Source organism: Callithrix jacchus, chromosome 15 (genome assembly GCF_049354715.1).
Source record: "Callithrix jacchus isolate 240 chromosome 15, calJac240_pri, whole genome shotgun sequence".
In the NCBI taxonomy this organism is placed as follows: Eukaryota; Metazoa; Chordata; class Mammalia; order Primates; family Cebidae; genus Callithrix; species Callithrix jacchus.
This window is the reverse complement of record NC_133516.1, coordinates 27,509,326-27,521,495: the sequence shown is the minus strand read 5'-3', so window position 1 is coordinate 27,521,495 and position 12,170 is coordinate 27,509,326. Positions and strand designations below refer to the sequence as shown.

Genomic DNA, 12,170 nt, shown 5'->3' with positions numbered 1-12,170 from the left:
TACTACAAAATAGGATCATACGTTAATACAAAATTGTCAGTCAGGTAAACGGTTATATTTCTAGTAAAAAAAAAATTGTCATTTGGGTAGCCGAAATTATAATGCAAAAATATTTACTCTTTGATAGAGAGAAAACTCAGTTTACCTAACACTTAAGACAGCATAAGGCCAACTAAATCTGTCTCTTCTCCTCCATTTTCTCCCTGCAATTAACTCAAAAGGTAAACAAAATATTTTATCTCTTAATACTACACAAACATTTTGTTCAAGAGAGAAAACCAGAGCTTACCTCTGTATAGTGTATTATTAATGTGAATGCTAATTTTAATAAAACCTTACAAACAAATCTATCAAATTTGGATCATTTTGACCATAAGGTAAGATTTCCATTAATTTTTTATAACATTTTACAATTTTCTTTTAAATAGCAGAACAGTGCTCCAAGAAGACCTGGTATTGTAACATATGAGCCCAGATACTGGTCTTGCATTAGTGTTCTTTTTATATTAATGTTTAATTTATAGAAAATCCCTGAACTAATCTTATCTCTCAAAATTTCCCCTTCCAGTCTCATGTGCCTACCTCTTCCGGCGCAGTCCCTGAGCCTAGGTGGATTGCATAGTTTTAATTTTTAGACTCACCGGGAGCGGTGGCTCACGTCTATAATCCCAGCACTTTGGGAGGCCGAGGCGGGTGGATCGCGAGGTCAAGAGATAGAGACCATCCTGGTCAACATGGTGAAACCCCGTCTCTACTAAAAATACAAAAAAAAAAAAATTAGCCGGGCATGGTGGCGCATGCCTGTAATCTCAGCTACTCAGGAGGCTGAGGCAGGAGAATTGCCTGAACCCAGGAGGCAGAGGTTGCGGTGAGCCGAGATCATGCCATTGCACTCCAGCCTGGGTAACAAGAGTGAAACTCCGTCTCAAAAAAAATAAAAAATAAAAAAATTACTTGGGCATGGTGGCAAGCGCCTGTAATTCCAGCTACGCAGGAGAATCACTTGAACCCAGGAGGTGGAGGTTCCAGTGAGCTGAGATCATACCACTGCACTCCAGCCTGGGTGACAAGAGCAAAACTCTGTCTAAAAAAAAAAAATGTTTAGACTTATGACTTACAAAAGCATTTTGAGTGTTACCTTCTCCCAGGTTTGAAAACGAGGCTTTGACTGGTGTCAATGCTCAAAACTTAGCAGGGGTTGGTGCACAAGCCTTGGTTAACAGGATACTTATACTATACAAGGTCTCATCGTTTTCTCTAATATGTTACAAATTAAAACGCTGTGATCTGGTGTTTAGGAATTCCTGCTGTATTAAAGTAGTTAGGTTACTCATTGCATATGTCTACTTGCTATTAATAGTATTCTAGTGACAGAAGTGTGGCCAAAAGCATCAAAAATGTAAGTCCTGTGACAAACTCATCAAAGTAAGACAACTAACTTTTCTCTTCATCATTAAAAAATGATAAGTACAAGTATCAGTTTTGGAAATTCAATATGAGGAATAATCTCTTTATACGTAAATACTGTGCAACAAAACAAAGACAAAGTAAAAACAAGCACACAGTTTATTTGCACAGTTTCTTTAAAAAGCACACCATCACACATTTCCAAGATTGTTTTCTAGATACACTGACAACTGATTAGGTAACTTTCATCACCAAAATTTTCAGACTGTTGTAACACCTGCACATATTTTGTTTTCAAGTACACACATGTAGTCCCATCAGTGATGGACAGCTTGAGATCAAAAATCACTACAGGCTGGATGCGGTAGCTCACACCTGTAATTCCAGCACTTTGGGAAGCCGAGGTGGACAGATCACACAGTCAAGAGATTGAGACCATCCTGGCCAACATGGTGAAACCCCATCTCTACTGAAAAAAAATACAAAAATTTGCTGGGCATGGTGGTGCACGCCTGTAGTCCCAGGTACTCAGGAGGCTGAGGCAGGAGAATTGCTTGAACCTGGGAGACAGAGGTTGCAGTGAGCCGAGATCGCGCCACTGCACTCCAGGCTGGCACCTGGCGACAGAGCAAGACTCTGCCTAAAAAAAAAAAAAAAACACTACAAAGTCTCACCTTTTTTAAAATTACTACTTAATCCAAGTGAATGTCACTTTAATTTAAAGAGTAGTAAACACATCTAAATTAGCTTGAGAGAAATTCTAATCAATATAATATCCTTACGGGTAAAGCCAGTCTCCTGAACGTTAAAATTAAAACTGTACCCATTGCACTCTTTCTTCATCAAAGGAAAATACCTGAAACCAACCCAAAGTATTGATTCAATTTTCATCCTGAAAACAAGCACCACGCAAACATTTTTATTCTCACCTACTTTTCCCAAATAACAGAATATGTAATGTACTCTTTCTGTTCAGAACTTGTCATTTATTATTATTATTATTATTTTTTTTTTTTGCCAGAAACCTTAAAGCTCTTGTAGTTCTCTAGATCATTAGAGGTAAACAAAACCAACCAAATTTTAAATGGCTTGTGTCCTCTTGTCAATTTTTGGACGCCAGACCAAAGTAGCTTAGGAACTTTAGATAAATAAGACAAATCATAGAACCAAATAAAAGCTTTCCATTAGAAACAAAAGCATCGATAGTTTTATATAAATGCAAACACAAGCAAAATCCACAGAACAAACAGCAAACAAATGAAATCAGAAGCAAAAACAAACAGAAACCAACCCTAAATTTTTCCTACTCAGTCCAGCCAGGAGGCTACAGCATCACCCAGGGCCTTAAAAAACTCATGATTAGTATTTTCTTCCTGATACACAATTCAGTATCCTATGTCCACCAATATCCATACATCCTATGCAATTAAATTCACTAACCAGTAATCACTCCAGTGCCAGCACTATCCCTGCAAAACAGTAAACGTAGTGTGAAGCAGTGTAACCATGTATGTGAAATTTGGCCCCACACGAAATCTAGCTTCATGTGTAACTATACTAAAAAAGAATTGCTAAACTGCCAATGCATTTCTTCACAAAATTTCTTATTTTACTTCAATCAAGAGTAAGTTTTAGCTATGAAAATGTTAATTAGCCAAATTTTTCCAATTATCTATCAGGTTTTAAGAATATTTTACACCTAAACTTTTTCAGCTTCCTATTTTCTATATATGTGCATGAAGACAGACACAAAGGAAAAAAACAGGAGAAATTACATATGATTCACACAGATTATCCATGACATGCCTGTACTTTCTGTTCAGTCCCCGATTTTCTTTTTCTTTAAATAACCAGTCATTTTACTTTTGGCCAAAAAAACTTTGCCATACAAGATTCTTTCTCATACAAAATTACTAAGTTTTCTTTATAACCCTCCTTACCAAAAATACATCTTCATATACATAACTTTTTCCACATTGTTCTCCCCTACTTACTGGTCCTTTCTACATTGTTTCATAAATGACCTTTTCAAATCTGTAATTTGAACTAACATTAGGTAACTTCTGAATTGGACACATTTTTTCCTTTTCTCTAATAACAAACTTTTGGCACATTTTGTATACATAATTATGTGTTAACTAGAATTCTTTTCCTTAGTGACCTTAAATTTTAGTGAAACCCTAAAAAGCAAGAAATCCTGAACTGATAAGAGCATTTTACAGATAAGAATGATTCCACAATTTTTAGAAACATTTCCCCATAACACAACCCTTTCATTTACATATAGGGTGTACATCAAGTAACTAATTGTTTAAATACCCTGTAGAGGTTTGCCATTTGTTACTTGATCTACACCCTATGTAACTGAAGTAGTGGCCCATGAACAGTCTGATTGCAGAATGATTGCTGAAAGGGACCAGTCAGAGGCTGAAGTAAAGTTACAAAGTTATGCTCCTATGCAAATCAAGACTTGGCCCACAACCAGTCTGACTGGTTGCAGGAGGGGACCAATTAGAGATACTTTCATTCTTTATCTGCAGTGTAGAAAAGGTGGGGCATTGCAAAGGGAGTGGCATCTGATCCTTTTGTTACTTTCTTAACTGGAAATGACCCAGATATTCAATGAGCATCAAAAAATAATTTTGACATTTTAAATTACACAAAGTTTATCTAAAACATTTATCCCATTTACATGTACTCAATTATTTCATTTTTAACCATTTAGATTACTTCTGAAAACTGAGATATTAGATACCATCATTTAAAGTGAGTCATTTCCTTCTTAACCATTTCATAATATGTGAATATCAGGTGTTCACCAAAATAAGAACCTTAACTACGTAGGCATTTTTACCAATAATTCAAGATTCAGCTGTTTTCACTAAACCAATAACAGAGTTATTCCAATTAAAAAATCTGCAGAAAGAACATTTTGTTTTGGTTAGGTTTATAGTTTTATAACCTTCTATGCCAAACACACCTCAAAATATCTAGCAGAGGCAAATATAAAACCTAGACAAAAATATATGCTGACAATTCTAAAGGCATTTCTATTTTTATTTTACCAATAATTTTAAAGCCTGCTTTTTTAGTAAAGTTATACTTAAGTCACATGAACTTGAAAATTGCTCAGACTTATTTACTTAGTTTATGAGTACTCTTATAAGCCAATTTGGCAGACATAACATGTAAGTGTACATACATATAAACACATGTACACATGTATACACACAAACAAAGATCCAATAGCTTTTACTTTATAACTCAAGCCATGAGATAGTAATACAAACTCACCAGTTTTACATGGTTACACTTTGTTTGCCGCAATAGGTAATCCAATGGAGGCTGAGAACCAAAATTGTGGGTAAATCGGTTTTCATGGCTTTTTGATTTTTAAAGGCCAAACCTCCCCCAGATTCCAAAGAACACTAGTGCCAAAGAGCACCAAAGGAGAAAATCACATACAGCCAGGTCCAACCCTGCTTAAAACAGCAGCATAAAAGCCCGGATACATGCAACTCCATCCCACCTTCCCATTCAGCAGCAAACTCCAGATTCCAAACAATATTGGGGCCAAACAGTATTGCAACTGCAAGAGAAAATTCTAAGGAGGGCTTAGTATGAGACCTCAGAATCTCTGCAAAGGGCGTCCCTTTGGAGAGGTCAAAATCTGGAGTTGGATCCTCTGGGGAGTCCCCCTTTGGGGCTCAGTCTTAGAGTGTCAGCCATCTCTGACCTTAGGTGGTACCAGTGCTGCTTTGTATGTTTTCCCTCCAGAAACGATGGCCTACTGTGAGCTTTCTTCTGTCCCTGATGAAGGCCTCAACTTCTAGCATTTTTTTATAGGAAGTGAAGATATTTTATTCATTTCTGACTTAATATTTCAACAGACCTTATTCTATTTAAGTAACCAATCTTAAGGAGTCCAAGAGTCATCCTTACATAATATTTTACAACACTAAAGAAATGTATTCTTTTTTTTTCCAAGTTTCTAATTATTTATTTATTTTGAAAGATGGTGAAATATTTATTATACTTTAAGTTCTGGGATATATGTGCAGATTATGCAGGTTTGTTACATAAGTATACACGTGCCATGGTGGTGGTTTGTTCCATCCATTTCCCTGTCATCTACATTAGGTATTTCTCCTAATGCTATCCTTCCCCAATCCCCCCACCCCCTGCTATTCCTCCCCTAGCCCCCCACCCCCCAGGCCCCAGTGTGTGATGTTCCCCTCCCTGTGTCTGTGTGTTCTCATTGTTCAACTCCCACTTATGAGTGAGAATATGCGGTGTCTGGTTTTCTGTTCTTGTGTCAGTTTGCTGAGAATGGTTTCCAGCTTCATCTATGTCCCTGTAAAGGACATGAACTCATCCTTTTTTATGGCTGCATAGTATTCCATGGTGTATATGTGCCACATTTGCATTATGCAGTCTACCACTGATGGGCATTTGGGTTGGTTTCATGTCTTGGCTATTGTGAACAGTGCCGCACTAAACATACATGTGCATGTGTCTTTATAATAGAATCATTTATAATCCTCTGGGTATATACCCAGTAATGGGATTGCTAAGTCAAATGGTATTTCTATTTCTAGATCCTTGAGGAATCGCCATACTGTATTCCACAAGTGTGGGCCCAGATGGCCAGGGGCAGATACATGCTGTCTCTACTATTACTAATTAAACAAATGTAAGTTTGTTTAATAGTAGCTTGTAAAGTTTGCAGTACACTGAAGTTTATACCCTGAAATAAATAATAGTAAATGAAAAGCACAGAACAAAAGAGAATAGCTTGTAGCTTGTAAAAGCACAAGCAAAAGCGGTAATAGGAAGCCTAAAGTTAGGCCATCTGAGGGCACCCCCTTAACCATGGCACATCACAGTGTGGTTGCAAGGCAGGAAAACACTGCCATGGTCCCAAGAACTCCTTTCCAACATGGGGTCTGCACAGGGGTCTCGTAAAGAGGGCTTGTGTAAGCACCTGGGAAAGGTCAGCAACCTCTGCTCACAAGATCCAGGAGGGTCTTTGCAGATGAGAGCTGCCAAGGCAGGAAGGCCTTGTGGGCGGAGATAGCGGAACACCTCCTGCTCTGCCTATGTTCTCAGAATATGGGGTAATCTTGGTTGCCCTATGTCTACAGTGCTCAGGAGATAAAAGCCCTTGATGCATTGTGTGTGGTCAGACCTGGTGATGCACTACCTGCTATGTTCTGGTGCAGCTGCATATCAATAATGATCAGTGGTACAACTTGCCGTGCGTCTCTTAGAAGAACCACCTGTTTGATTGTATTCTAATGATGTATGCTTTGCCCCCTGGCTGTCTTGCCCCACAATAGTTTCAAGGCCTCCTCCAATAACCCCCCTGCTGTTTACCCCTCAATTAATGAGTGTGTGCAGCTAATAAAAACATGTAGAAACCAGAACTCAGCGCCAATGTGGTTCTTGCACTTTATGTTGGTCCCCTGGACCCACACTGTAACCTATTTCTGTGTCTTTGTCTTTATTTCCTTTCTCAGTCTCTCGTCACTGCTGGGGCTCAAGGCACTCACGAACAGGGTTGGGGCTGGTACCCAACACACAATGGTTGAATTAATTTATATTCCCACTAACAGTGTAAAAGCATTCCTATTTCTCCACATCCTCTCCAGCATCTGTTGTCTCCTGATTTTTTAATGATCACCATTCTAACTGGTGTGAGGTGATATCTCCATGTGGTTTTGATTTGCATTTCTCTAATGGCCAGTGATGATGAGCTTTTTTTCATATGTTTGTTGGCTGCATAAATGTCTTCTTTTGAAAAGTGTCTGTTCATATCCTTTGCCCACTTTTTATTGGGGTTGTTTTTTTCTTGTAAATTTGTTTAAGTTCTCCGTAGATTCTGGATAGTAGCCTTTTGTCAGACGGGTAGATTGCAAAAAATGTTTCCCATTCTGTTGGTTGCTGGTTCACTCTACTGATAGTTTCTTTTGCTGTGCAGAAGCTCTTAAGTTTAATTAGATCCCATTTGTCTATTTTGGCTTCTGTTGTCATTGCTCTTGGTGTTTTAGTCATGAAGTCCTTGCCTATGCCTATGTCCTGAATGGTATTGCCTAGGTTTTCTTCTAGAGTTTTTATGGTGTTAGGCCTCAGGTTTAAATCTTTAATCCATCTAGAGTTAATTTTTGTATATGGTGTAAGGAAGGGATCCAGTTTCAGCTTTCTGCATGTGGCTAGCTAGTATTCCCAACACCATTTATTAAATAGGGAATCCTTTCCCCATTGCTTGTTTTTGTCAGATTTGTCAAAGATCAGATGGTTGTAGTTGTGTGGCATCTTTCTGAGGCCTCTGTTCTGTTCCATTGGTCTGTCTCTCTGTTTTGGTATCAGTACCGTGATGTTTTGATTAATGTAGCCTTGGAATATAGTTTGAAGTCAGGTAGCATGATGCCTCTAGCTTGGTTTTTTTTTGCTTACTGCTGACTTTGGAAACCTTCATCTTTGCGTAAAACCTCTATTTTGTCTACAAACTCAAAAATTTCTGCCCAGAAGTCATTAACAACTGCATTCAATTTGTGTAGTGCAAATTCTTTAAGCTGTGGTTCATCTTCATACAGAAGAGAAATAATTCCAGCAGCCAAGGTAATCATGGCTCTGTCCTTCACTCGCCTGTCGGCTCACTCACCATTCCAGCCACACTGTGTATCTGTCAGCTCAGGGCTCACTCACTCCACTGCCCCTCCTCACTCCCCGGGTGCACTGCTCTGACTTCTAGCATTTTTATAATTTGATAAGGCCATGCTTTCCCATGCTTCCCATTCCACTAGAGTGATAACCATGAACTTTAATGATAGGAACTGGAGGCTGGTGGGGGTTTTTTTGTCCTTAGCCAGTAGAATAGATCAAATAGGAGAAGAGGTCAAAACACCTAAAATACATTATCTTTTACCACTATAGATTAATTCTATAGAATAACTTCATAACTTAGCATAAGAAAAGAAGGTTTAAATCACATGTGACACATGTGAGTTTGCCCTGGATGAGCTGCTGCTGCCAACTGGGTCACACGTAGGGATCAGGGACTATACGCGGAAAAGATAGAAAAGAATCCTTCCTAGTTCTGGGCAGGGCAGCTATCCCGTTCACTCCTTGGCCTTCAGGTAACACCTGAGAGTGTCCCCAGCCAGTTGCTCTCAATTACCAAGGAGCTACTAGGTTATGGCCACTGAAAGACTGAAAAAGGGAAATGACTCAGGTCCCTCACCTGAACCAGGCAGTGGTGGTCAGGCTCTTCCACATGGAAACCACAGGGCCAGAAACCTGCAGTTGCCTCTGTGCTTGGGTGCTGTCCACTGAGGGCTGGGAGTTGGAAAGAGAAAAAGAGAGGGAGAGAAAAGTGTTCCTGTATGTAACAGAGAGGAAAAGAGAAAAAGAGAAGAAAAAGAAATCCCAAACTTTGGGCTTGTTACCTGGCTGGCTCACCAAAATATGTCATCAGTGGAGGATGTCTAAGTTCTTGGCATTTTGAACAAAGCATTTGACAAAATGCACAAAACAATGAAAGAAAAGCACAGATTTATTGAAATGAAAGTTCACTCCACAGTGAGTGCAGACTTGGGCAAACGCTTCAAGAGGTGCTGGTTACAGAGTTTTCTGGGGTTTAAATACCTTGTAGAGGTTTCCCATTGGTTACTTGATCTTATACCCTATGTAAATGAAGTAGTGGTCCATTACCAGTCTGATTGTTTGCAGAAAGGCAGAGGCCAAAGTTATGCGTCTGTGCAAATGAAAACTTGGCCCATGACCAGTCTGACTGGTTGCAGGAGGGGACCAGTCAGAGGTACTTTCATTTTCCATCTGCAGTGCAGAAAAGGTGGGGCATTGCAAAGGGAGTAGTAGCATCTGATTCTTTTGTTACTTGGATGTGGAGAGGTGGGTTTTCCTTTTGATTCAGTTTTAGGAAATCAGCATGAATCGGCTTTAGGTTCCCTGCCTCCAGACCCTATTCTCCTACCTCAAAACTTACTTATATTGACATCTCTGAGTGTATTTCTCTGGTGTTTCTGATGATTTCCTTAGAATGAATTGCTGGAAAGAGAATTCTTGGATCAAAATATTTGACTATTTTTACAGCTACTGATGTTTACTTTCAAATTGCTTTCTGGAGTGGTTTTTATCAATTTATTCATTTACCATCTCTATACAAGTTCACTTCACCTCATCCATGGTTAATGGTGCACCAGCTTTGTGTTGGCACTGTGCTTTTAATTTTTCATGTATTGAAAATGGTGTTTCATAAATTTAATTGGCATTTTCTTTATCTACCAGGGTGTCTCAACTGTTTTTCATACATTTACACTATTGTATATATTTTTAAATGTTTTAAAATTATTTTTTTCTATTAGTATGGTCATATTTTTCTTACTAATTTGTAAGTTATGTAATTTATCAATCTTTTGTTGTTCTGTTTCCCAACCTCTATATCAGATAAAGAATCACCGAGGCCAGGCACAGTGCCTCATGCTTGTAATCCCAGCACTTTGGGAAGCCAAGATAGGAGAGTTGCTTGAAGCCAGGAGCTTAAAATCAGCCTGGGCAACAAAGTGATAACCCCATCTCTGAAAAAAAAAAAAATAGCCTGGTGTAGAGGCATGCACCTGTAGTCCCAGCCGCTCAGGAAGCTCAGCAGGATGACTCAGGCCCAGGAGTTCAAAGCTACAGTGAGCTATGATCGCACCACTGCACTCCAGCCTGGGCAACAGAAGAACTGTCTCTAAATTAAAAAAAAAAAAATTACCCATATTCTTTACCCACATTCTTTGTTTTTTTATTCATTTTAAGTTTTATTCTATCTGGAATTTATTTGAATGTATTTTTTTTCTCAAATAATCAATTGTCCTAGAACTATGTGTTTCTTATTTACTTGAAAGGGTGTCTACGTAGAGATTTCCCCAGGTGTTGGGAGGGGGAAGGGAGGGGAGCACTGTAAAGTCTGAGCCTTTCCAGGTGATTCCTCAAGTCCCTGCTTAATCCTAACAATTTTCCTCATTAGTAAAAGTCAGCCCAAACTGGGGGCTTGTTAAGATCCTTACCAGCCACATCCATTTGAAATTATGAATTTCAAAGTATCTTACAAATTTGGTGCCACATTTATCTTTTTTAAGTACCTATAAAGAACACTCAAAAGTGATGTATGTGGGTGAGCTAGGGAGACCTGAAATAGGCTCTCTCTAAATTCCTCAAAGTAATCTTCAAGCCATTCTGCAATAAAGTCTTTAATGTATACTCACTTGTTATATAAGCCAGGGGGTTTTTTTCTCCTAATTTGTGTCATTGCTATATGTATTATTGTACCAAACTACACTGTTTTAATTCCTGTAAATTTTAATATGTCTTAGTATCTGGATGTGGGAATTTTGAAAGCAGGGACTTTGTGTTTTTCACCACTGTATCCTCAATACCAGAAGAGTATCTGGCATTCTAATAGCACAATAAATATGGTTAAAATGAATGAGAGTTGTCTCTAATGTCCTTTTATAGACCAGTAGGTCTCATGTGTAGACTCTGTACCACCTGCAGCAGAACCCCCTAGAAACCTAAAAATTAAATTCTTGGTCCTTGCCTCCTGAATCAGAAACTGTGTGCAGGGCCCAGTAATCACTATAACAAGCCAGCCAGGTGGTTCTGATATTTACTCACGTTTGAGAACCACTGATAAAGACTATAGTAGGCCTCCCTAATCCATGGGGAATACATTCCAAGACCTCTGGTGGATGCCTGAAACCACAGGTAATACCAAACTTTATATGTAGTATGTTTTTCCCTATATGTACAAACCTAAGGTAAAGTTTAATTTATAAATTAGGCACAGTAGAGATTAAGAACAATAATAACATAGAACAATTATAAAAATATTCTATAATAAAAGTTATGTGAATATGGTTTATCTCACTCTCTCAAAATATCTTATTGTACTGTACCTTGGGTATAAACCACAGAAAGAAAAAACTTGGAAGACTACTCTATTAGAACTGTGATAAAAAATGAAATGGGCCGGGTACAGTGGCTCACACCTATAATCCCAGCACTTTGGGAGGCTGAGGTGGGGCGATTGCTTGAGGCCAGGAGTTTGAGACCAGCCTAGCCAACATGTAACTGTCTCTACTGAAAATACAAAAATTAGCTGGTCACAGTGGCTCTCACCTGTAATCCCAGCTATTTGGGAGGCTGAGGCACAAGAATCGCTTGAACCCAGGAGGCAGGGGTTACAGGGAGCCAAGATCACACCACTGCACTCCAGCCTGGATGACAGGGCAAGACTGTCTCAAAAAAAAAAAAAAAGATGAAAATTTAAACAAGGATTATGAAAACTGTTTAAAAGGTCTTAAATCTTGAAACACATCATATTGGTGAAGCCTTTACCACAGGTGATATTTCTTTTCTTTTCTTTTTTTTTTTTTTTTGAGACGGAGTTTTGCTCGTTACCCAGGCTGGAGTGCAATGGCACGATCTCGGCTCACCGCAACCTCCACCTCCTGGGTTCAGGCAATTCTCCTGCCTCAGCCTCCTGAGTATCTGGGATTACAGGCGCATGCCACCATGCCCAGCTAATTTTTTGTATTTTTAGTAGAGACGGGGTTTCACCATGTTGACCAGGATGGTCTCGATCTGTTGATCTCATGATCCACCCACCTCAGCCTCCCAAAGTGCTGGGATTACAGGCTTGAGCCACCGCACCCAGCCCACAGGTGATATTTCTAGCAACGAAGACATAAAAGCTATCG

At 39.1% G+C, this 12,170-nt stretch overlaps 1 protein-coding gene across 2 annotated transcripts in view; it reads right to left on the bottom strand.

Annotated features, from left to right (window-relative positions):
• ZNF501 (zinc finger protein 501) overlaps positions 1 to 12,170 on the bottom strand; it is a 49,982-nt gene that overhangs the window by 3,996 nt on the left and 33,816 nt on the right. Inside the window, exon 4 of one of the 2 annotated variants that reach the window (XR_013527261.1) lies at positions 642 to 754. The exons of the other annotated variant lie outside the window; for it this stretch is intronic. The gene's annotated coding sequence lies outside the window, so the exon portion shown is untranslated. The remainder of the gene's footprint in view (positions 1 to 641; positions 755 to 12,170) is intronic. 2 annotated transcript variants of the gene reach the window in all.